The sequence below is a fragment of the Planococcus citri genome, chromosome 4 (assembly GCF_950023065.1).
Source record: "Planococcus citri chromosome 4, ihPlaCitr1.1, whole genome shotgun sequence".
In the NCBI taxonomy this organism is placed as follows: domain Eukaryota; kingdom Metazoa; phylum Arthropoda; class Insecta; order Hemiptera; family Pseudococcidae; genus Planococcus; species Planococcus citri.
Window position 1 is genome coordinate 57,863,039 of NC_088680.1, and position 25,660 is coordinate 57,888,698.

At 31.6% G+C, this 25,660-nt stretch overlaps 1 protein-coding gene and 3 long non-coding RNA genes across 5 annotated transcripts in view; 1 reads left to right on the forward strand and 3 right to left on the reverse strand.

The window, feature by feature from the left end:
* The window catches only part of Pino (Pinocchio), a 108,855-nt gene that overhangs the window by 11,330 nt on the left and 71,865 nt on the right, over positions 1 to 25,660 (forward strand). The gene's annotated exons all lie outside the window — the stretch shown is intronic.
* Positions 1,768 to 3,423, reverse strand: LOC135842529 (uncharacterized). The gene is made up of 3 exons (XR_010558139.1): positions 3,197 to 3,423; positions 2,387 to 2,481; positions 1,768 to 2,319 (listed from the first exon to the last, which is right to left on the reverse strand). It is a non-coding gene; the product is annotated as an uncharacterized LOC135842529 (long non-coding RNA).
* LOC135842528 (uncharacterized) lies at positions 7,627 to 10,045 on the reverse strand. The gene is made up of 3 exons (XR_010558138.1): positions 9,000 to 10,045; positions 7,990 to 8,081; positions 7,627 to 7,772 (listed from the first exon to the last, which is right to left on the reverse strand). It is a non-coding gene; the product is annotated as an uncharacterized LOC135842528 (long non-coding RNA).
* Positions 10,985 to 13,050, reverse strand: LOC135842527 (uncharacterized). The gene is made up of 3 exons (XR_010558137.1): positions 12,890 to 13,050; positions 11,553 to 11,647; positions 10,985 to 11,135 (listed from the first exon to the last, which is right to left on the reverse strand). It is a non-coding gene; the product is annotated as an uncharacterized LOC135842527 (long non-coding RNA).

Below are 25,660 nucleotides of genomic sequence, written 5' to 3' on the forward strand. Positions count from 1 at the left end.
AACATTCAGTGAAATCACAAAAAATAATTTAAAAAATGTTGACATTCTATGCTATCGCAAAAAAAAATCAAAATGACGATGTGAAAAAATTCAATCGAAATCAACGCGAATAATTTATTTCGCTGCGAAAAAAATTTAAAATGAACAAGAGCAACGGTTAATCGCAATCAAAAGCGTGCCAAACGGATGTGAAGGGGGTGGTGGGGTAGTGGAATGCTCACCCCTCTTCCAGACAGAAATAAGTTGTGAATTTTTGGAAAGATTGGGTAAATTGGGAAATTTGGGAAAAGTTGGGAAGAAGTTGCTTGAGTTGGGAAAATCAAAATGTTACCAAAAACCATTGATTTTTACTCTTTAAATTACATCTTTAATATCTTTCGCTTTCGCTTGACTCGAGGTAGATCACTTTCCTTTCCTCTGACCAAATCAAGAGGGTAAAAGAATTAACTTCTCCTGTCAAAAATAATGTTTCACTTCTGAAAAATTTTGAATTTTCAAAAGTCTTAGCGTTTTAAAAAATAATAGGTACCTGTTTGTAATTTTTTCTGAAAACTTTTAAAATTTTAAAATTTTGAAGCTATAAAAATCAACTTTTGCATAAAAAATGATGCTGTTTTATGTTTCGAATACTTAATTATCAATTTTTCATATGTAGCTTTCGCTCAGACAGATTTGAGTTCTACTGCAAACATTTTCAAACATTTCGTAGAATGAAAAAATCAACTCAAAAAATTTCTAAAACATAATCCAATCAACGAAAAAATTGAAATAAAATTTTTATTCGACATTTTTTTCTTTAAAACTTCTTTTTTTAAAAAATGGTCCCAACCACATCTGGCCAATTACATAGTTGAAAAAATCTTGGCTGGAGAGGGGGGATCTAAGGTAAAAAGTTGAGGGAGAATTTCAGTCTCTCAACCTCCGCCCCCTCCCCACCCCGCAACATATTGCTTCGTCATACCCCTGCTCACAATAGAGTTGAAACATACGAGCAATGAACTCCAAAATTTCATTCACTCTTGAAGTAAACAAACTTTTGGAACTACATTATACGTAATAATTGCAATTACCCAACAAAATTGAACGAAAACAAAGTACATTTTGAATCAGCTTCTTGAAGAATCTTCAACTTTTGAGAAGTTTATTTAAACATAATTTAAGGATGCAGGTTTAAAATTTGTTTAAAAAATGCAGATACTAGACTACTTGAATTTTCATTCAAAACTTTTCCATTTTTTCGATTCATTATTAGGTACCAGTTTTACTTCTTGGTTATTACACTTGTGAAATTCTTGCATAAGCTTGAAGGGACGCATCGATTTTGTGCATTTCTATAGAATCCTTCGATGCAAAAGCATCCTGCTACACATTGCTGGAAATACATGTAACAATGATAGAATTTATTGAGGAAAAATTTATGTACTCGTATTTTGTGTAAAGTCCAACTTACCAAGGTGCAAATTTGTGGTTTGGGATTTTCACATGTTGGTGGGCATGCACTGCCACAAGATTCCCGTACTTCAAAAAGACCACACGGAGGTTCTGGAGAATTGAGTAAATATTTACCTACAAATCCCAATAGAATTACATAAAGTACACGTCCAAAGGAATACGCGAACATTTTGACTGTAGTGTGTAGATCAAATGACTGAAATGTGTATAGTGACAGTGACGGACGTGAATATTGTTATATCTAGTGGATAATTATACCTACTAGATACAGATAAGAATATCTGTTTGTAGATGACGTATTCAAGCGAATAACGATTTGTTCGAGCAAATTTTCAAACTTTTTATTTAAAAAATTTTTACGTGCTGTTGGTACAGAATTTGTCTTCATTCCGATTCACAATAAGATGAAAATATGATAGTTGTGGAACTACTCGTATCTTGACAATTTCCCATAGATGTACATGATTCCTGCCGTGATACTGCTGAAAATGATGTACAGTGAGATTGTGATTGATCTTATACATTTGAGGCAGGTAATGATAAATACGAACATCTGTTTCGTTGAAAACACATAAAATAACTCCTTGTGATTTGGACAAAATTATTTATTACCTACTTACGTAAAATGTGTCTAAGATCAATCGACCTCACTGTATAATAGGCTATATGGCATAAGTAATGGCTGGCGAAATTTTAAATAAAGATGTTCGAACTTCGAATACCTACGGTGATTAGTTGGGCATTTTTTTCAATTCAGTTCAATACTTGAAATTACGCTCGTCGTGGGCACTGTTTTCTAGGTATACATATTCCTGCAGCATTGTAACGAAAGCCCCTTTTGCAAATACATGCATCAATGTAACATTCCTAGAAGTAAAAATGTGTATTAAATCGTCCTTTTAAAAAAATGAACGGAAGATTCTAACATACTTACCTTAGTACAAAACTTTACTCCACAAGTTCTACAACCAGGATTTGGAGCGCATGAACGTCTTACCTCATTTGGATCATTGCATGGTTTAGATGGTGCTGAAAAGTTGGATTTTTCAAAATGCAATTTTCACAGCCAAAAACAGAACTGGCACCATATGTAATGTACTTTATAAATTTAGAGTTGGATGCACATTTTGCAACTAACGAGGAAATCTTTTGAACTAAAAAACTCTGATTTTAACAAAACCGAATTACATTTGTAAAACATATCGTACAATCTCTATAGCTAATATTGAAAGCTACTATCTTTGTCAATTTTCCCTTGGAATTTAAAATTGCTGTTGCGAGTTTGTGGTTCTCTTTTAGGGAAATTTAAAAATTTTTGGAACGAATTGAAAACTCACTGACAGCTATCGAATTGTTTTAGAGTTAGTGTGGTTGAAATAAGGGAAATGAATTTCAGTATTTAAAATTTGATTTTCCAAAGATTTAGGTATGGCTGATTTTTTCGATCTATCTCGGTCTTGTTCAAATCGAAGTATGTTAATTCAGATGTTTTGCTGGCTTTAGTTGGAAAAATGTGCATTGCGCATTCAACTCTTGTGTACAATATACGCAGCTTATTTGGGTTGTGTATGTCAAGGGGAAAAAATATATACCTACTTTCATGATTGAAAACTCATAATTATATTTTGATGATTCAATTTAGCATGAACTTTTCTGTATTAGAGAAAAGAGTCGCACTTGATGTGATATATATATTTTTTAAATTATTCAGTAACCTTTCTAAAAAAAAATATTAGGAACTTACCTAAATTTACGAAATGAAAAATCAGAAGCAAAATGCAAAATACGCGTACAAAAAAATGTTGAAACATTTTGGCTGTAGTGGAAATTAAGCAACTGATTCAGAAACACGTATGGTCAAGTATACAGGTAATATTATCAAGAACATAGGTATATCAGGCAACGCGATAGAGTTGCCCCCCCCCGCTCTCCACAAGGTTCCAAACACATGAAATGTGAAGAAACCGTGGTGGCGGCTCAGAAATGAATACACTTTAGAGAAACTCCAGCTCAACCCCCGCGAACTGCTAGGAGACTTGACATTTTTCTGGGTGTAAGTGAACTTCCTCACCATTTTCGTCTAAATCCAGAAAATGTTTTTTTATTCACTCCGCCCTAATGTGTACTGTATCAAATCAGCCATTGATCAGCCCATCATACGGAGCCAAAAAAAACTTGAGAATATTGTAAAACTATCTTTCCAATTTCTCACACGAGTGAAGTACTTACTGCTGAAAATGATAGATTATATGAGATTAGTCAAAGAATCGGATTAAAATGTATTCTGTCTTCTTTGCTAATCATCAGGGCTCGGATTTTTATGCTGGAGCATATTTTTTGTATGCATGGAGGATAGGGAATTTTTCAATTATCTCCACGATTCATGAAATTTCAAGTAAAATGAGCCTAATTTATTAGAGCATATTTTGGCATATTTCACCATAAAAGCATAAAAAAGCATATTTTGACATTTTTTAGGGAATATTTTGCGTTTTTAGAGCATATTTTACATTTTTAGCGGTTTTTTAGGGAATATTTTGCTCAATTTCAGATTTTTGCATTAAATTAGTATTTGGCTATTTTTTATTTTTTCCCCAAAAAATTTGTGAAACTGGCAATTGCTCTCTTGTACCTACTAATTTTTTTTTGTTAATTTTATTTGTTTTTTATTCCTTCAATAATGGAATTAGAATTACCCTTTCGTAATTTTAAAACGCTCTGTTTTCCATTTTTGTTCGTGAATTCTTGGTATTACACAACAATATTAGTAAATTCGTATAGGAATTGATTTTTCCTGTAAAACAATACCCATATCGTTAGGGAATATTTTTACTTTTTAGAACATATTTTAGCATTTTTTAGGGAATATTTAAGCGCATATTTTGGATTTTTGAGGGAAAGAATATCCGAGCCCTGCTAATCATATTTTATGGAAAATATACATACGCTGAAGAAAACCCTTGTTTGTGACTATTCTTAACACAGCTACACAGCTCGAAAAGCTGTTGTTACAGTTGAAAAAAAAATAGAATCACACAAATCTGAGATATACAGATTTGAACAAAATCAAGACACTCGAATACACTGAACAGTTATATTTTTTGTCGATTCGGTACAATACTTGAAATTAACTCCTACTTCGGGCATCTAGACGCACGGATACATCTTCCTTTAGAATTGAAGACAAAGCCTGGTCTGCAACTGCAGCCATTATCGATACATATCTAGAAGTATATAAATATAACGTATGATTCCATTGCAGAAAAATGAAAAAAAAACAACGTGAAGCTTGATTTTTCCGATCTTTCCTCAGTTTTTTTTGCTCGAGTTTGGTTTTACCGTCAAAATAGCTGTGTTGTACATATGTAGGTATTTTTTTGTTCTATGCTCAACTCTCGAATCTCCAACCTTTTTGAACATCCGACAATTAACGAGAAAATATACATACTTATGGGGACTTGAGAACAGAGGTTTTGGAACGTATTACAACACATCATGTAAAAAACGCGTTTACAAGCGCCAAGAAAATATACAAAAATGGAAAGAAAACACATAAGTGCCGACTCCAAAAATGTTTTATACCTGATTTCATCTGAGACTGGCATCATGTAACTGATTTTATGCACATTCCTACGCCATACTTAAAATTACAGGATGTTGATACAGCATAATGAATACTTTTGGTTGTTATAAAGAAAATCAAGCTTCAAAGGAATAGAAGATTTGACTTACAAGTGGGCAGGGGCCCTGTACGCAAGTTACGCAGCTAGGGTCCGGGGCACACGGATATATCTTTTGTTTCGGTGGGCAGCGTCTTGGTCTTGGAAATGGTGCTGAAAAATTGGTTCATCTTTTTTAGTTTACATATTTACTACGTAGTACCTAGACTATCTATGTGTTTTTATGTTTGTCCCTGGCCTTTTAGCAGACATCTAAAAATGTAATTTTCATTGCCGAAAGAAGAACTATACCTACCTTCGCGTTTGGAAAATTTAGCAGGGGTCGTGACTGAAATGATTTTCATTTTTGGTTTTTATTTGAGTTTTTGGTCAGTCTTTAAATACGAGAGCGGGAGCGTTGGTTTTTTGATGTACATATTCAATCTTCACAATTTTAGTTTCTTTAATTTTTTTTTGTTTGCTATTTCGATTTCATTTAAGCAGTATTTTTTTGCGATTTACAGTGTTTTTAACGTTTTTATTTACTCAAGTTTATAAGTAACAATGTTTTACATCATTTTTGACAAATTTTACTGGAATTTTAATATTTTTGTTTACCTACTCGTATTTGCAATTATTTTAGTACTTTACTCGTGGCCAAAAAAAAAAAAAATGATCCAAATATTGGTTCTTTACTGGTGGAGAAATCAGCCAATTATCTTCGAATTGATTAACTGATCACATTATGTAGCAACAGAAAAATTAAAAATATTGGTTTTTGGGTTTGTAAAAATTTACAATTGAATTTGGTTAATTTTTGTTTTTTTGATTTTCAACTGGTTTATAGGTTAAAGCGAAATAATTTTTCACCCTGGTTCGATTCGCACGAAAAAAATCCTGAAAAGTCAAAAATTCCTCCATAATAAAACCTAGTTGTAAAGATGTAAACAGACCACTTGAAAAAAAAAAATCTAAAAAAATTGAAAGAATTGAAAATTTTGAGCTCGAGCCGAAGTACACTGAGAAAAATCACTTTAGTAAAAATTACTGAAAAGTTTAGTAAAGAGGACCTCTGGTCACTTTTTTGTAGTATTTACTACATTTCTTAGTACAAACTACTAAGAAACGTAGTAAAATGTACTTTTTCTACTACATTTCTTAGTATGATTACTACAAAATGTAGTAAATTCTACAAAAAGGGTTACCAGAGGGCCTGTTTACTAAATTTTACAGTAACTTCTACTAAACAGTTCTCTCAGTGTATTTTTATTTTTTTTTTCCAAGCCCCTTCAAAATTCGAAAAAAAGTTGAAAAATAATCCACCTTAGTGTGTAAGTGCTTGAGCCAATAGGTATTCCTTTTTTTTTTTTAATTGAACAGTAAACAAAATTTTAAACTAAATATTAAGAACTTACCCGCTACTAAATGAAAAGTTAGCAGAGCAACGCAAAGTGTGCGTACGAAAAAATTTTGAAACATTTCGGCGATGGTGAAATTTGGCGACCAATTCAGAAACACGACTGGTAAACTATGACTGAATAGTGTGCACTTAAGCAATATTTATAGTTTTTGTCTATCTATTTTCAAGTAATGTAATTCAGATCATAACTTTGAAAAACATTTTCTTAAAGGTGGGTAATAAATTTTCAAAAACATTTTTCAAATACGTGTTGAATTTATTTGAACACGGGACCTTGAATTTATTTAAAAAAGCTGTGAACATTTTTTGTTCACTCGTCATCGCCATGTAGTTATTCTAGAGTTGAAAGTTTTGAATCGATTCTACCTACATGAAGACGAATTTTCAACTGGTTGAAAGGTTTATAGAACAAACCATAGTCTTAGCGAAAATGGAGAAAATTTTAAAATGCATTATTCGTAGGTTCAATTGAAACTATATTCAAAACTTTTCACATTTTTTCGATTCGGTTCCTACAATTTTTAAGAACATATTATATTACAACTAGGGTTCATGAAATTTTCAACTCATGGTTGAAGGAACGCACCGATTTTGTACATTTGTGACGAAGCCTTCGATGCAAAAGCATCGTGATACCCAACTCACCAAAGTGGAAATTCAGGGTGGTCTAACCGTCCTACTTATCCTGCTAATCCTCATCTTCTTCTTGTCCTGCTTTTTGTCGATATGACCTGTTAGTCCTGCAGTTGTCCTTTCAATCACGCTGACTTTAAATTTTCAATTTATTTCCTTTTTTTTGTAGAATTTTGAAAAAATATTGTTGTTTTTTCCATCTGGCAGATGAAAAAATTATTAGGTACCCTCGCTACCTTGTAGAAATACATTATTACATAGGTAGTCTTAGCAAATGCAAAAATTCAAAAAAAAAAAGTCCCATAACAGTGAGATTGATTGATCTTAAATACATTTTGGGCAGGTAATGATATGCGAACATCTGTTTCGTTGAAAACACAAAAATAACTCCTTGTGATTGGACAAAAATAGAATCTGACAAATCTGAGACATGTAGATCTAAATAAAATGAAGACATTCGAATACACTGAAAAGTTATATTTTTTGTCGATTCGATACAATGTACTTGAAATTAATTCCTACTTCGGGCATTTAAACGCAGGGATACATTTTCCTGCAGAATTGTAGCGAAAGGTTGGTAAGCAAGTGCATCCATTAATGGTACATCCCTAGAAGTATAGAAAAGTCATATTATAATATTTCATTGCAGAAAAATGAAAAAAAAACCGTGAAGCTTGATTTTTCTTCAAGTTATTTGCTCTTTGCAAAACCGAAAGGTTTCCTGAAAAACGCGTAAGAGTTTTCACCTAAACCCCTTCCTAATTTAATACTTTTGGTTGTTATAAAGAAAATCAAGCTTCAAAGAAACGGAAGATTTTGACGTACTGATTTGCAGAAGTCCACCACGCAAGATCTGCAGCTAGGATCCGGGGCGCATGCAGCCCTTACTTCAAACCGCTTGCAACGTGGAAGTCGCGCTGAAAAATTGGTTCATCATTTTTAGTTTACGTACTTACGAATATTTTTATCATGTCCCTGGCCTTTTAGCAATCTAAAAAATTTCGCAGCCGAAAGCAGAACTATACCTTTGCATTTGGAAAATTTAGCAAGGATCGTGACTGAAATGATTTGAGTTTTTGGTTTCTATTTGAGTTTTTAGTCAGTTTTTAAATACGTGAGCGTTGCTTAGCTTTTTTTTCTCTTTCTTTCTTTAGCGATTTGCAGCGTTTTTAAATGTTTTTACCTACTCAAGTTTATAGGTACCTACTGATGTTTTACATAATTTTTGCCAAGTTTTACTGGAATTTTAATATTTTTGTTTAGGTATTTGCAGTTTTTCAATGCTTTGTTCATGGCCAAAAAAATAAACAAAAATGATCCAAAATTAACGTTATTGATGGTTCTTTAGTAGTGGGAAAATAGGCCAATCACCTTCGAATTTATGATTAACTGATCACATTAGCAACAACAAAATTAAAAATATTGGTTTTGGGTTTGTAAAAATTTACAATTACCTATATTGAATTTGCTTGTTTTTTTTTTTTTTTGCTTTTCAACTGGTTTATGGGTTGAAACGAAATGATTTTTGATTTTTTACCCTGGTTTGATTCGCATAAAAAAAATCCTGAAAAGGCGAAATTCCTCCATAATAACGCCTAACGTAAAGACGTCAAGAAACCACCAGAACTAAAAAAAAAGTGCCAAAAAAATATTTTTCAAATTTTGAAAACTTTTGAGCTGGAGCCGAAATGACCATAATTTTTTTCTAAGCCTCATCAAAATTGAAAAAAAGTTGAAAAACGACCCACCCTAGTGTGTAAGTGTCTGAGCCAGTATTCCTTTTTTTCTCAAATTAGACAGCAAACAAAATGTTAAACAAATTATTAAGAACTTACCCGCTACTAAATGAAAAGTTAGCAGAGTAATGAAAAGTGTGCGTACAAAGAAATTTTGGAACATTTTGGCGATGGTAATTATTTGACGACTAATTCAGAAACACGACTGGTAAACTATGACTGAACAGTGTACATGTTAGCAATGTATTATATAGTATTTCTATATCTATTTTCAGGTACCTAATGTGATAATTAAGATCATAACTTTCAAAAACATTTTCTTAAAGGTGGGTAATAAATTTTCAAAAACATTTTTCAAATACGTGTTAAATTTATTTGAACGCGGGACCTTGAATTTTTTCAAAAAAGCTGTGAACATTTTTTGTTCGCCCGTCATCGCCATGTGGTTAGTTGAAAATGTTGAATCAATTCTACCTACATATAGACAAATTTTCAACTTATTGAAAGGTTTATCAAACAAACCATAATCTTAAAGAAAATGGAGACAATTTTAAAATGCGTTATTCGTATGGATTCAATTGAAACTTTATTCAAAACTTTTCACATTTTTTCAATTCTGTTCCCTCAATTTTTAAGAACATATATTACAACTAAGGTAGATGAAATTTTTAACTCATGGTTGAAGGAACGCACCGATTTTGTACTCATACATTAGTGACGAAGCCTTCGATGCAAAAGCATCCTGATACCCAACTCACCAAAGTCCAAATTTAGGATGGTTTAACCGTCCTACTTATCCTGCTAATCCTCTTCTTGTCCTGCTTTTTGTCGATATGACCTGCTAGTCCTGCAGTTGTCCTTTCCATCACGATGACTTTAAATTTTTAATTTAGGTGTTTCTCCCACCTGACTGATGAAAAAATTATAAGTAGAAATATTACATAGTCTTTAGCGAATGCGAAAATGCAAACAATTTTCCCACATCTCTGGAAAAGCGTACAAGTTTGCCCCTTCTCTAAAAAAAATCATGAAGTGTTTGCAAAATGCTTCGCCCAAATGACAGTGGTAGGTATTTTTGACACTCACCTCCAAAAAAATCTTGGAATGTCTGAAGACATTAAAAAAACGAAAAATTGACGTGTAGAATTTTGAACCTCCCTCCCTCCTTCCCTCCCTCCCTCCCTTCTCCATGAAGTAGTCGTAAAGTGTTTTAAAAAGTCCTGCTAAAGTCCTGCTTTTTCATTTTGAAATTTCACTTAACTTTTTGTCATACTATGTATCTATCTAGAAGGTAATAGCTCTATATTATTTCAAGTACATACAAGATAATTATGTAATGTGTATTTACTATCTACATTTTGTATACTGACGTACCTAAGTATTCAAAAATATTACATACTTACCTACTTCCACAAAAATTCATTGGTTTTTTCGAAGATAAGAAATCCTAAACACACATTGTATGGGGTGAAATTGTAAAAAAAAAATCCGTTTTTTTTCGAAAATAACGTCACTTTGAGGGCTTCTGGCTTCACCCTTCATTTCACTTAGGGGTTCAAATTTTTTATGGGACACTTTCAACTCAAATTAAGTAAAGTATCTCTCCGAATTTGGTCAAAATCCAAGGTATGTTTTTTTTCTCGATCCAAACTTATGAGTATAACATGTCCGTGATAACAATACGTACGTATTATCTTTTTCCAAATTACTATGTATATTCAAGCACATGGTTTTTGGAAAGTCTTATCGATGTTCGTACAAAGATAATTAAGTTTGTTCGAGCGCTTCGAATTCTCGAAAAAAATCGCTATTAAATTTTACGATCGCTGTACAGTGTACATGTCTTTTTGTTATCTTTTTCCTCATTTTTTGGTGTGGTTCTTAGAACTTCAGGAGTCCCAAAAATAGATTCTTTCCGATGGAGAAAATTTTTAAAGAAATTTAATTTGTTATCGTGAAAATCTTATTGTGCATCACGAAATTCACACTAAAAACAAATATTATCGCGGCATCCCCGGGCTCCCAAGACTCCCAAGAGCCGATTCCAAGTACTCGTACATATGAGAACAATAAAGACGTTCGAATACAGTGAGCAATTGTATATGTATTTTTTCGATTCAGTACAATGCTTAAAAATGTCAACTCTTGTCACTAGCACTGATGTTCAGGGATGCATATTCCTCCCGCATTATAGCGAAAACCTTGTTTGCAAATACAGGCATTAACTTGGCATTCCTAGAAGTAAATTATAAGTGTATTATTATTACAGGGAATTTTAATACAGAAAAATTAAAAATGAATATAAAACTCGATTTCCCCTCTCTCTGATGCTCAAATGAATTGAGAAACATCGAAATGAAGAGTAACATTCCCATCTTATCAACTAACTTGAGACAAATTAGCTCATTTTTTTTGGAAAATACATGCAAACATTTTTAGCTAGCTTAGCGCAGGAAATTTTTGAGAGGGGTTTCCTGAAGAATCTCACAAAGTTACTACCACCCAGACCCCTTGCTGATTTTTTTTACGTATAGCACCATGAAATAGATTGCGTGCGCAGTTCTACGCCATATCCGAATTCATATTGGATTTATATGGCATGATAACACTTATAAATAAAAGAAACTAAAGATTTCAAGTACGTAGACGTACCTGGGTACAAATTTGAACTCCACAAGTGCTGCATCGTTTGTTCGGAGCGCAGCTACGCCTTTCTTCATTCGGGTCGTTGCATGCTTGAGATAGTGCTGAAAAGTTAGTTCATCATTTATAGACACTTATTACTTGTAATTTTATCAATTCGTCCCTTCCGCTGAACGTCTCAAAATGTAATTTTCATAGCCAAATACAAACTGCATCGTATAGGGAATTTAGAGTGGATATGTTATCGTTAATATCGATTTTCAGGACATTATATGCCAGTAAATGTTGACTAATTCAAGATTAAATAGTTAAAATCGAAAATTGTCGAAAACTAAAATTCAAAAGTTAACAACACTGTTGATTTTGTATGAAACGATCTTATTAGGGTCTCTTCAAGCGGTATTTTCATGAATTATCGCACTACACGCTTATTTTTATTTTCACAAATTGTGAACGTTATTCTGTGCGCCATCTTGGACAGCATCCATTGCCAAATGGTAATTTTGAATTTTTTCACGATTTTGGTCTTTGGCAAAAGAGAAATGGCTGAAACTGCTCACTATTTTGGATGTAGGGAGTAGTTGAGGCTACCTTCCCTAAAAATTGGTGCATTTGAGCCCAATTTTTTAAAAAAATTCCAAAAAGTTATCTTTTTTTCCAAAAATTGTTCAAAAGCTTTGCTTATTCCCAAAAATTCTAGTTTAGTATGTATTTGCAAAATCTCGCTTAAAAAAAATATATCCAAAAGCATCGTGGTATTTGCCAGAAATTGCCAATCCAAGAAGTTCACTTTTTGCTAATATTGTTAAAAAGTATTGCTTTTTACCAAAAATTGTGAAAAATTCTTACTAAATAACAAAATATTGTAGCCGTTTTTTGCAACAAAAAAAAATCCAAAGTCATTACTTGCCCCAAAGGTCTCGCCTTTTTTGCCAAAAATTACTTTAAAACCGTTCCTTTTGTTAAAATATTGTTTTATTTTGCCAAAAATTACAAAAAAAATTTCTTTTATTCCAAAAATTGTCAAAAAGTTTCGCTTTTTCATCAAAAAGTTTCAAAATAAGTACATAATTCAACTTTAAAAAATTAAAAATCAAAACATTTCACTTTGTATTTAATTTGCTATTTTTTTTCTTTTTTTCTGAGATTTTGTTTCAATTTTAAAAAGTTTTGCTCGCGTTTTGTCACTTTCATGTTTACTTTTTGGTTGCTTTTTCGAGCATTTTTAGTTACTAAAGTTAGGAACTTTTTTTGAAATAAAAAATGATTATGAACGCAGCTTGTATTCATTTTTTTTTTTAATTTTATGAAGGAAACAAACTTGTAACAACATATTAAGAACTCACCTGAATTTATGAAGTAAAAAGTCAGCAGCATAACGCAAAATACACGAACAGAGAAATATTGATGCATTTTGATTAAGTATGAAAGAAATCAAGACAGTAATGTTAACGGTGAATTGTAAATTGCAAAATGATGTTCTTATCAGCAATACGTGTTACTTTTATATACTTTATAAAATTATGCAATTAATGCAATATAATGTAAATTATTTTGATAAATGCTTCAAACCCGAACACCTATGAACTACATGACTGATAACAATGTACATGAGTAACTTCGATAAATTGTATTTAAGCACACGTGCCACAATTTGATTGTGATTTATTTTTTCCTGGAGATTTTGTTTTTAAAAGACGTTGTTATTTCAAAAAGAAAAAAACCCATATACTTGAGCATTAAATGAAATTTCACAACTGCAGGGAACCATAAATTTTTTTGTTTTTAAGATTTTTTCTTTGTAAAAATTAAAGACGTTTCCTATAGTTGTATCGGCCCAATCACATTTTTCGACCATTTTTGGGTTACTTTTCGAAAATTTTTGGCCCCAATGTTTCGAGTATATTGCAAAAATGAGGTCGATTTTTTGGAAATGATTAAAAGTTCTGCGAAAACATTATTTTAAAGCATGAAATTTTTCAATGTTTGAGTATAGTATAATGTGTTTTTCTCTACATGGTCTTGTTTTTGAGATATTTCGAGTGAAAACTTTGGAAATTCAGCTAAAATAGATTATTACTACCTATAAAAAATTTTGAAAGTATTTTTTCTTCAAAAAAATCAATTTGTGGAAAAAAAGAGAAAATTGTACACCTTAAAATTTCTTACTAACTGTTTTTTTGCAAGAGGTTTTATTTTGTGAGTTATTTAAGCGAAAATTTGGCAGCTCCATTTTATTGAATGATTATTTGTTTTGTTGTTATATTTTTTCAGGAGATCGTCTACAAAATTGATTTTTTAGCGATTTCTTCTGATGCTATTTCATTTATTGTCATTTACATCATTTTATCTTATTTTTGTCTTTCGTTTGTAAATCGAAAATGAAAAAAAAGTCAAATTTTTTTTTTGCAAAATTTAATTCTTGAGCATCTGTGAAAACCTTGAATAAATCATATCAAGTGTTTTGTACTGAAGTTAATGTTTTTGTTTACTTCGATGACATTGTATCACCACTTATCTCCATTCAATAAACTAGGACACCTTGTATATGTGCTGTAATACCCTTTAGTGTAGATATTTATACACAAAATGCGCGTTTTAGTCGAAAAAAATAACAGTTACCAATCACGCCATAGTCAGGCTGTTATCATACGACCAATGTTTGTATAAATGTGGGTTTTTAATCTCATATTTCGAACCCACCTCCGCTGCCCGCTCCACCTCTTGTATACTTTTTTACGCCTAGAAAGTTGAATTGAGTTACACCGAACGTATGAATTTTTAATTAGAGGTAATTATATCATTTTCCGTTCGGTTATGCTCGTTTAACACCTTGTTTTTCAACACGAGTCACGTGTTTGGTTTTTTTTTCTCATTCTCTCTTCTTCACGTTTTTGATTGTGAAGAAAATGCGAAATCATGAGATAACGGTCATTGTTAAGGTCTTCGTATGAATATAGAGACGTATCCCTATCTCTCTACCTTTACCTATCTGTATTCTGTATGTTCACCGATTACATAATGTACGGAAATTTCAAGGAACTTTTTGATTAATTGAGATTTTTTCCTATATACCTTCGTAATGGAATTAATCAAGCTGAGAGCTTTCTCGATGCAGATTAAACGACTCTATCGAGGTAATTTATTTTGAGTTATTGTAACGTGATGGTGCTATTAGACACGTGCGTTGTGGTAATATTCGCATATGAAAAGTTTTCACGTAGGTGTAAAAATTTTCTCACCGTTTTTAGCCCAGTTTGTTTTAATCCTGTTAGTATTTTGGTGGTTGAAAAATACCAACGTTGTGTAATAATGTGGCCACTTGTGGTGATGGTAATGAGGTCAGGAGAGCAAAACAATTCGTAGTATGAATTTTGAAGTGCATATTAATGGCTAATAAAAAGACGTGTTCTCGGTACTTATGAATGTCTTTTTTAAACCGGTTCAATGATTTACTATCTGTTGTTGTGGAAAATTCCTTCGAAAACATCGATATGCACGGAAGAAAAGGTTTCAATTAAAAGCTCGAGCTTAATGAGCTTAAAAAGTTCATAAATCACGACTGATTTCTGTGTTTCGAGTTTCATTTCGAAAAATTGTTACATTTACACCGATCAATGTCGAAAAACTTTCATGTGGAGTAAAGAGTTATGCATTTTTAATTTTTATTCATTTGAAGAAAAACAATACCATTTTTCAAGAAATGTAACAATTTTCTGACATTTTGAACGCGACAGTGGTTCTTATACAAGCTGAACGGTAAACAAGTTTGAAAAATTTATGACATTTAACCTGCTTCCTCTGTAATAATATAAAAGCTCGTACGATTTTCGGTTTTGCTGAATTTATTTCTCGTTCAAAAAAACAACAGACAAACAAATAAATAGATACGTAGGTATGATTTTTTGGCCAATTTTGATTACTGGTTGAGTAATTACTTGACAGTCATTTTTGATCATGAATTTAAAAATACATATGTAAAATTGCATACGAAAGAAGTCCCAAAACTATCTCCATCTAGCACTATTTAGATGCTGAGGGTGGAATAATTTTTGCACTGGTCGAAAAAAATTCGAAGAGCGTGCAAAAATACTTCTCCAGGTAAAGTTTTACGACAAATTTTTGAAAATTCAAATTTGGCTCATTTCCCATTTTTAAAAATCAAAACGCATCAAAATGAATCATTTTCTGAAAAAAAAAAAAAAAAAAAAAAAAAAACGAAGAGTGGAAATCGGTCAAACAATCTGAGAAATTCTATAAAATTGAGATAAAAATCTGAAATTCGGTTTGTATTCAAAATGTTTGACCTCTCAAATACAATTATCGTAGATTCTAGCTGATTTGGAGCATCAGTAGATTTTTAATTTTCAGTATTATTTCTCGAAAAATACCTAACGTAAAAAATGAATTTGTATCGACAGAGACTGATTTTGAGTAATGTGTGTTCATTAATCGAGAACATCACAAGGGTCTCATTGTAGGCACTTTTTATGTGCTTGTTGTTGTTGTTGTTTTTTTTTTTTTTGAAAACTGAAAAGCTCAAAAATTCGATAGAGACTTCTGAACAACTCGAAATCTGAATCAATCTATTTTGAAGATTTGAAATGGGCTGTAGACTTCCTGATCAAGAATCGATCACGGATTGAAATATTTAATTATTGAACCCAAAAATCGATTTATTTGCAATTTTTAAGCCCATATGATCCTCCATGTTTGGAATGAACAATCGGTCTTAACAGCCCTTGAAACAGACTTTTTGATCTAAAATCGATCGTGATCAAAAATTGATAATAAATCTTCAAAAGTCGATTCATTTGCGATTTTCGATGTGTGATTGGCCGTGTTCGAAATGGAAAATCGGTTTTACCCTCTAGAATCGACTTTCTGATGTAAAATCGATTCATTTGCAATTTTCGATCTTATAAATAATCGATCTTGTTCGAAATGAAAAATTGAGTTTCATCTCAAAAAATAAAGCTTTTGATTGGAAATGAATTAATCGATCATCTGAAATCAATTTATTTTACATTTTCGATCTCGTTTCTAGAAATTTCTCAAAAAAAATCTCGATTTTTAGCCACGAAATTTCAAAAATTCTCGTTTTTTAACCGAAATAAGGTAAAAAAAAAGCCTTGGTTTTTCGACAAATACTGCAAATTTTCCAATAATTTCCAAAAAATCCTGTTTTTTGCTAAAATTGTCAATCTTGCATTTCGCCTGAAATTGTCTTTTTCACCTTTTTTTTCCAAAAATTTTCCAAATCTAAAAGTCATGCTTTTTTGGCAGAAATTTCCAAAAAGTAACTTTGTTGCCAAAAATTCTCAAGAACTCTTGCTTTTTGCTAAAATTTTCAAAATCTTGTTTTTTGTCAAAAATTGTCAAAAATTCCGAAATAAGGTAAAAAGAGCATCGCTTTTTCGACAAAGACTGCGAAAAAGAATATTTTTTTGCCAATAAAACCTCTCAATCTTGCTTTTTGTCAAAAACTGTCTGAAATTTTCGCTTTTTCAAAAATTAACCAAAAACCATTTTTGTTGGCAAAATTTCTGGAAATTGTGTTTTCTTTGAAAAACAAACTCCAATAATTAATGTCTCGTTTTTTTCAAAAGTCTCTAAAGTTTTTCTTTTTGCCAAAAATTGCCAAAAATCCAACTTCTTAGCAATTGAAAAGTCTTCTCTCTGTCGATCTCTTTTTTGAAAAATAATTATGAAGAAATTCATTTTTTTTTTTTTGGTCAATAATTCCCAAAATTTACTGCCTGTTGTTGAAATTGTCAAATTTGTGCTTTTTGACATAAATTCTATTTTTTTTTTTTTTTTTTTTCAGCAAAATTGCTACAAATTTTCACCTTTTTTTCAAAACATTTTCAAATCTAAAAGTTTTGCTCTTTGCAAAAATTTCCAAAAAGTAAGTATCACTTTCTTGTCAATAATTTCAGAAAAGTCTTGGTTTTTGCTAAAATTGTCAAAATCTTATTTTTTGTCAAAAATTGTCAAAAATTCTCGCGTTTTCAACAAAATTTCTAAAAATTGTCGTTTTTTTTTGCGAAAAATTGCAAAAAGTTACACTTTTCCCCATAAATTGTCCAAAAGTCTCACTTGAATCTTTCCTTTCTCTACCTCGCCCATTATTCACCTTAGAAACATTGATTCAAAGACGAGAATATGGTTTTATAGAGACTTTAGATGCAGTATGTTTTCACTTATGGGAGCAGATACTTGTACGAAAAATTTTAAGACATCTGCAGGGTAAAATGCATTACGCAAATTCGATAAACATACTGCGATGATTTATGTATTTTGACGTTATTGAAAAATACCCACGTGTGGTACATTGTTATTCATCATCTTCATGTACGCACGTGTACTGTGAAAATACGCCCAATAATCTACGCAATGGCAATTATCGATATACGATTATTCGGAGCTGCGCCTTGAAAATTCGGAACCACAAATTTCACACATTTACGAGCAATTTGTCGATATTTGTGTATGTAATATGTATCGCATACGTAATCTACGTCATACCAAAATCATCCAACGTGTTTGTATATTAAATTTTAAAACAACAGATCGTAAAAGCAAAGCTACAATGTAATGGTTTCAATTTGCACGCGAAAATTGCGTTCTCACTGAAATCGTAATCGTAACACCGTTAATCATTGTCTTAGGTGTACAATAGCATTAAAACTTCGTGAAAAAAAAACTGTCGCCAACGTCAGGTACAATTCAATGTACTTGAGACTTACCTATACCTCTCCTTACAGAACTGTGCAATTGTATAGTCTTGTAAGATGGTTGTTTTTTCAAACTTGCCAGGGCGTCGAGTCTCGTCATTTGTAAAGAAAAGAAACAGACGAGTTTATTTATCTAATTTTTTGTTCTGTTTTGTTTTTGTGGAAATGGCGCTAACGTGAACTGAATTTTAATTTTTTTGCGTCAAAATACGCGTACTCGTAGATACGTCTCGAGAAAATTGGAAAAACGTTGGTATAATATCACGAGTATTTTGACGACAGCACTCACTACACGTGGTTTTCCGGCAGTAATGTAAAGCCTTGGGGAGAATATGCGAGCGAAGTTAGCTACCCATTATATCCAGCAACCATGTATCCTGTAAATTAAAAATATGTGGAATTGTGGAGCTTGAGGAAGTCGCCAGTGTCAACGAGTAGGTGGTATCCTTCGGATTTTTTTTTTGTTTTCGGCTAAACAAACGTAAACAGTTCCTAGTTTCAAATTCCAATTACCCTTGCTCGTAGGTACAGGTATTCTTGTGGGAAATTTCGATTTCGAAAAAATATTAAAATTGTTTGATTTAGGTGGAGGATTAGATTTTTTGTTGTTTTACGTAGGTACCTACTTGTTGTTTTTTTTTTATTTTTTTCTCCTAAAGAATAAATTGTGTCAAGCTCGAGCGTGAAAAATTCTGAAATTTGAAATAATCTTATCGAAAATCCAGCATACTTACGTTCAGTGTGATTTTGAGTGCACCCTTCCCTCATCTCTTAGTGAACTATTTTTAAATCAATTCAAGTAAAAATTATCTATCGTGATAAATTCTGATCTTCTGTACAAACTTGAAGTAGCAAACCTCCTTTTCTCCTTCCCTCTCCTCCCCTATCTTCTTTCATGTAGTGAAATACCGTCTATGATGGGCAGTAATAATGAAAGTTATTGTAGTCATGATTGGGTTATTTCAAAAATTTGAAAAGAGTCAAAAATTCCACAATTTTAATGATTTGAGGGTAATATTATGTTTTTCTCTCCAATAATGAGACCTTGAAACTTGAAAGTCAAAAATTTTAGATTTGCAGTAAAAAATGTGATTCAAGGGAGAAAACAATTTGCCAAAATTTGATAATTATCTTGATTTTGGCATCTTTCCTCCTCTAATTTCAGGGTCCCTAAAATAATTGGCCCCAGATTTGAGCAAATAGTAATCTTTGCCCTTTATTCAGGGTGTCTAACGGTCATGAAAGTCATGAAAAGTCATGAATTTTGCTCGAAACACACTTTTGAAATTTTTTAAAAATCCCATAAAATGAAACAAAAATGAGAAAACTGAAATCCATACTTGCCTATAAATTGAAAAAATTGCCTTGCAGTTTCAAGTGATTTAATTTTTGGTGGGGGGGGTATTTTCATTCGATAAAAATGTGAAAAATAGGTCATGAAAAAGTCATGATTTTTTTCTGGGAGTTTTTTTAGACACCCTGTTATTGCTTTCAAAAATGAACTGATAATAAGACCGTCAAATCCGATCTTTTTTCAAGAAGTTTGATCAAATTCTTTTCAACTATTTTTTTGCATGTTCATATTTTACCGATTTTTTCGGTGAAACCCAAAAGTCCGGTACTATTTTTGTTGACACGGTGGGAGTGGGGGTTGAGAGTATGTTTTCTTTACGTTTCAAGGGCTGAGGATCACGACCAGAGGATTTGCTCAAATTTGGGTTTCCTTATTTACATATATTTATTTATTTATAGATTTATGTACCAAATTTTGTGTGCGAATAAACTCGAAGACTATGAACGATGAGATGAATGTGATTATAGTGATTTGTAGAGATGATATTGAAGTCTGTTTGGTTGTTTACTTCTGTGTCTAATTTCATCTCATTGAGAAGTCTTTTGAATTTCTAAACCTTTGGGAAGGAGGGTAAGGATGAATTCAACCTGCATCATTGATGTTTTTTAAAATTAATTTTCACCAAAATTGTCACGATTTTTATCAAAATTTAAATTTTTGAAAATTTTTGCATCATTTGACAAAATTAGGTATCCAAAAAGTCGGTTTTCTAGTTTTTTTTGAATTTGTTTTCGATTTCAATCACTGTTTTCCTTTGTTGTTTTTTTTTCATTTTTTTTTTTGGACAGCTTATAAGAAGTAGAAGTGCAATGGCATTGTTAAATTTTTTTCAAAAATTGGGGAGAAAAGTTTTAAAAATTTGAAAAAAAAATCGAAGGACCTTTTGAAAAAAAAACCATCCATTTCAGAGTTTAATTATTTTTTGAGAAAAGTTTTAAAATAGAGTCGAGTTCACCTATTTCAACTCTCTTCAAAATGAGTTGAATCGACTGAAGAGTTGATTCATTTTCAAAAAGAATTTGTTCGACCCTTCTGATTAGTTCTTTCGTCATACCTATTTTTTGTGCAAAATGCTCATCGTCGATACTTTATCATCAGAGAAAAGTGGTCTCATGGTTATGATATGTAGAGTTAGATAAGATACCTATTTAGATCTTATATTAACGATGGATTTATAGAAGTTATTTTATGAATCAACTATAATTATTGATTTTGTTTTCTTTTTATTTTGTTTCAGGTGAGTACTGAGTTTTACCATAAACCATAACAATATAAGACAGAGAAAATACTGATAACGAGTAAGTGTGTTATTTTCCGCTTTGTTGCGCCCCCCCCCCCTATTTCTTCACTTGGAAAATTCCTTTAGCAAATTCATGTTGAATATTAAATGTTTCAAAACGTGCACTGAATGGAGAAAAAATTCCGAGAAAAAGTAGAAAAAATAAAAATTAACATGAATTTAACAAAAAAACATGCAGAATAAAAAATTCCAATTTTTTTACGTTTACATAATGCCAAAAATTGGCATTTTTAAAAAATAAACTCAATTTTTTTTTTTCATACCATTTTTGAAGTTCTCTTACTAAACATTGTCAATGTTACGACTCAACTTTTAAAATATCCTTTTACAATGTTTATTGTTTTTATTTTTGGATTTTTTTCATTTCTAAAAATTAAAATCAGTATTAATTTTTTACTCATACCGTCTAATTTTTCCTCGTAAGTAATTTTCGTATATTTTGAAAAAAGAGCAGAAAATTGAGGAGAAAATCGATAAGCAAATTTTGTGTGGGCAATGAAGTTCCGAATGACAGAAATAAAACTTTATTACCAAAAACATTTCATTCACACGAACCAATTCACCAATAATGGCTCGTTTAATGCTCTATAGCGCGTGTTAGCTGAATTGTAAAAAAAAAAAAAATCGCCAACGCGTATAAAATTACTTCACATGCACTAAAAAACGAGTGCAATACAATTATGCAACACAAACGATGTTCAGTAATTAGGTCTCTACCTATTATTTCCCTAAAAACCAATTAGGAAGTGTGTTAAGTAACCGGATATGCAACTCGGTGAGCTATATACTAAATTAAAATGACTCGATGAGTGATCAAATTTTTGGACACTTAAAAATTTCCCATCGCGTCATAATATACCTATAAAAGAGTGAAAGTACGTACTTACATCTGTTAAAACTTGGAAATGACGTAGGTTGCTTCGTCGTTTCAACGGCAGAAACCAGAGAAATTTTACGTTTCGGGTGTTATAGGTAGGTTTAGGTACGTACCTCTGAGATATAAAATTTATCAAGTGGAGCTTCTGTTTGGATACCTACTTGAAGTTGGATAATCGGTCGATGGTTTATCTACCGCAATATCTTTACTTAGTGGCGGTAATTTGTTAGGCTATTATTAGAGCATCGTCATGGGCTTGTACAACTATAGATGTAGGTGTCACGAAGATTCCAAATTTATAACTGAAATTTTATCGCCCGTTGTTGTCGTAGGCGCAAACTATACCAATGTTGTTACACTGTCGAGTGTTGATATCGTATAACACCTACGAATTATATCTTGACCGCCTACGGATTCTCAGGCACGGGATTCCACTTCTTTATCCGTCGAAACGAAGGATAAAAGATTCCTTTACAGGATTAGAATAAATTTTGTAACGCTTTGAAGGAAATTTCAATTTATATTGCTAGCATATTTAAGATTGTTTATTTGCTGGAAATACGAGTATATACTTTCTTTCGTTCGGCTGTTATATTTTCTTTATACACGAGTATACGGTATTTTGTTGTTAGAAACGACAAACGAACGGAATATAGCCAAGGTTTCCATATTTCTATAGACATAGAGCTCGCAAAAATTGGTAGCAATTTAAAAATACCTGCTTGATAATTTTTTATATGAAAATGCTGACGTAGGTAGGTATTTGTTAAGTATACATTTAGAAAGAAAAAGCGATAGTATGAGTCGGTTTCTTGAAAGGTATTTACTCCTACCTGTATTTTTAAAAAAAAAGGTTTACGCCCGAAATGTTTTCATTACGTTATATTTTGTAGATGACGAGGAAATGCAGATAGGTAAAGTGTGCTATTTATCAGTATATTATTCAACGATGCGAATTCGTAGAATAAATGACGGCTCACTGGCTCGTGATTATGTTAGTGACCGATTATCGTATTCATATGTCGTCTGACTAAAAAAAACAACGAAGTTGTTGGTTTTTTGCCAAAGTGATTTCTCCTTATTTTTTTTATTATTTTTTTGAAAATGGGTTCGAAGATACGATGATGAAGTCTGCCAAACATTTGTGGTATTTTTTATCGCACGAGTATTGGATTATTCAATTTGAAAATTGATTAATTTTATCAATTTATTGATTTTCCTCCTTCTTGTGAATGAATCATTGATTCTTGAAATTCGAACTCGAACGTAAAAATTTATTGAATCATACTTATTGAGGAATTATTGAAGCTATATAATTTCAAAAAAAATATTATTTGAAAAAATGAATAAAATTTGTTATCGGAGAAAAACTGAACTTAGAATTTGACAAGAAACGAAATGGCATCAAGGAAGGAGAGAGGGAAGATTTTGGCACAAAATTTCAAATTATTAAATCAAATCAAACGATCGAATCGTAAAATTGAGTCTCAGTATTATCTAAAAATTTTGTCTGTGCTGTAATTTTTTTTTAAACAAATTCATTTTCACTCTCTTTTCGACCAAAACGTTTCTAAAAATTAAAAAAAATATTTTCAATTATTTTGCTCCAGAAACCTAATTGTTGAAAAAAAAATATCTTTCGAGTCATATTCTTTTAAATACACGAATTTCGTACTGCAAAAAAATAAAGTGGCTTATTTGTCAGAAAATTTCATATATACGCGGATTACTTATTGTTTGGTAAAGAAATCTGGAGAAGCTTATTGTGTCTGTTTTGAAAGACGAAATGTCTGAAAATACCCATTCGGATTTGTATATTCCTTAGTCCTTGTATAACCTCGTGTCCTGGAGGCTTCTTTTTCAAAAAAAAGAAACGAATAAAAGAGAATTACGTGTCTGTCTGTAGACTTCTGCATCAGTGTGAGAATTCTCTGAAATAACTACGAAATACGATTAGATATCTAGAATCTTCAGTCTGCTGAAGAAAAAAAAATCGTTCGTGATGGAAAAATTTTCATATGAAAAGAACCAAGACCGAGCAAAGTAGAAGATGAAAGAAAAAAAAGGTGTTGAGGATTTTTTTTCTCAAAAAACTGATAAGTATAGGTATTGTCGCGTGTCCTATCTCGACTGTACAATTTTCAAGGTCTGTAAAATCAAGTCTGTAGTACATATTTTTCCTTATTGGTGTATTTTTCAATATTCTATATTCCGGAAGAAACGTATTTTTTTTTTTTTGAATCACAAAAAAATTCAATTTTAGTGGAATTTCTTCGTTAAAAAAATATAATTTGTTAGTAGACATTGTATCGATAAAAATTTCATAAGCTTCTCACAAGCTTATGATCAGTAAAGAATACGGTGTCTCTACACGTCAAAAAAAGTCGAGATTTTAATTTTCATGCGAGAATTTCGTTCGAAAATCTTCTTTTAAAGCTGAGAATTTTTCATTTTAAAAAACCTTGAGAAATACTTTCCTTTTTTACCTATACCTACTTGGAAATTTAATTTTTCAAATACAGCCTCCTTCACTCGAGTTACATAAGGTGAAAAAAATCAGTTTGCGCTCGTTTATTTTCTGTCTGGATTCTTTGTGAGCTGTTGCTTGACAAATTTATGATTCGATTTCGTGTTATTAAAAATACCTTATTTTTTATACCTCGAAGTAGAAGTTTTTTAAAGTATTGGTGTCGTTTCGTTTGAGCTTGGTCTAGACATTTTTTGAAATGTTGATAAAAAATTATTTTTTTCGTAAACATGTTTTCAAAGTGAAAATGAGAGACGAGAGGGGAGTATTTTCTTCATAAAAGGTGTCTATTAAGGTGAGTAGAAATCCTCGATTTTTTTCAATTTGAGGAAATCCATTTAAATATTGTGAAATATTTTCAAAAAAATTTTGATGGATTAAGTTTAAATTTTTACTTGCATTTGGTCAATATGTATAATGTAAATAGTGAGGAACAAAATTCAGAGGATTTTGATTTTTGACCATATTCAATGCAGACTTTCATTTTAAGCTGAAAGTCACCCAGAAAAAATTTGTTGCTCCGAAGATGTTTCTGAAGGATAGAAACATGGGTTCTCAAAGGGGAACATTTTCGAAAAGATCGTGTTTTTTTCGCTCTAGCCTTTACCAACTTGTTTTTAAAAAAATAGTCCAATTCCAAAAAAAAAAAAAAAAAAAAAAAAAAAAAACATTTTTAGGGTTCTACTGAGCGATCAAAAATTTTCAAATCGCATGTTTTTGAGTAAATTTGTGTTTTAAAAATATCTAATTTCTAGTTTTTGAAATTGATAATAGATACATATAAGTTGACTTTATTATATTCCAAAATACCCCAGTTCCAAAAATGAAATCTTTTGATGTCTTGACCTACGAGTAGGTCGACACAGAATCTCAAATATGTACCATCTTTTGAAACTGGATATCTTCCTTCCGGAGGCGATTCCGGAGCCCTCATTTTTTCTGAGTGACTTTCAACTGAAAATGATGGTTCCCACTGAATTTGGTGCAAATCCTCTTACTTTTTTTTCGAAATCCACCTTAATGTATCATCTTTCTCTTTCTTCCCTCCCCTTGGCAGAAGATCAGTTTCAAGCATGAAATTTAAAAAAAAAATTGATTCAATTTGGATTTACCTATTCTGAAAAAATTCAATTTTTTTCATCTTTACTTTTTTTGATGCAAGAAAAATGTCTTGTATGCATTTTTTTAGATGAGTGTAGAAAATATTTTTTCTGTTTTTTATGCTGTTTTGAAACAAAAAGGCGACGGGGAAAAATTTGCAACCCGCCCCCTCCAAAAAACCCTCAAAATTTGAGAACGTTGCGTAAAAATATTCCATTTTT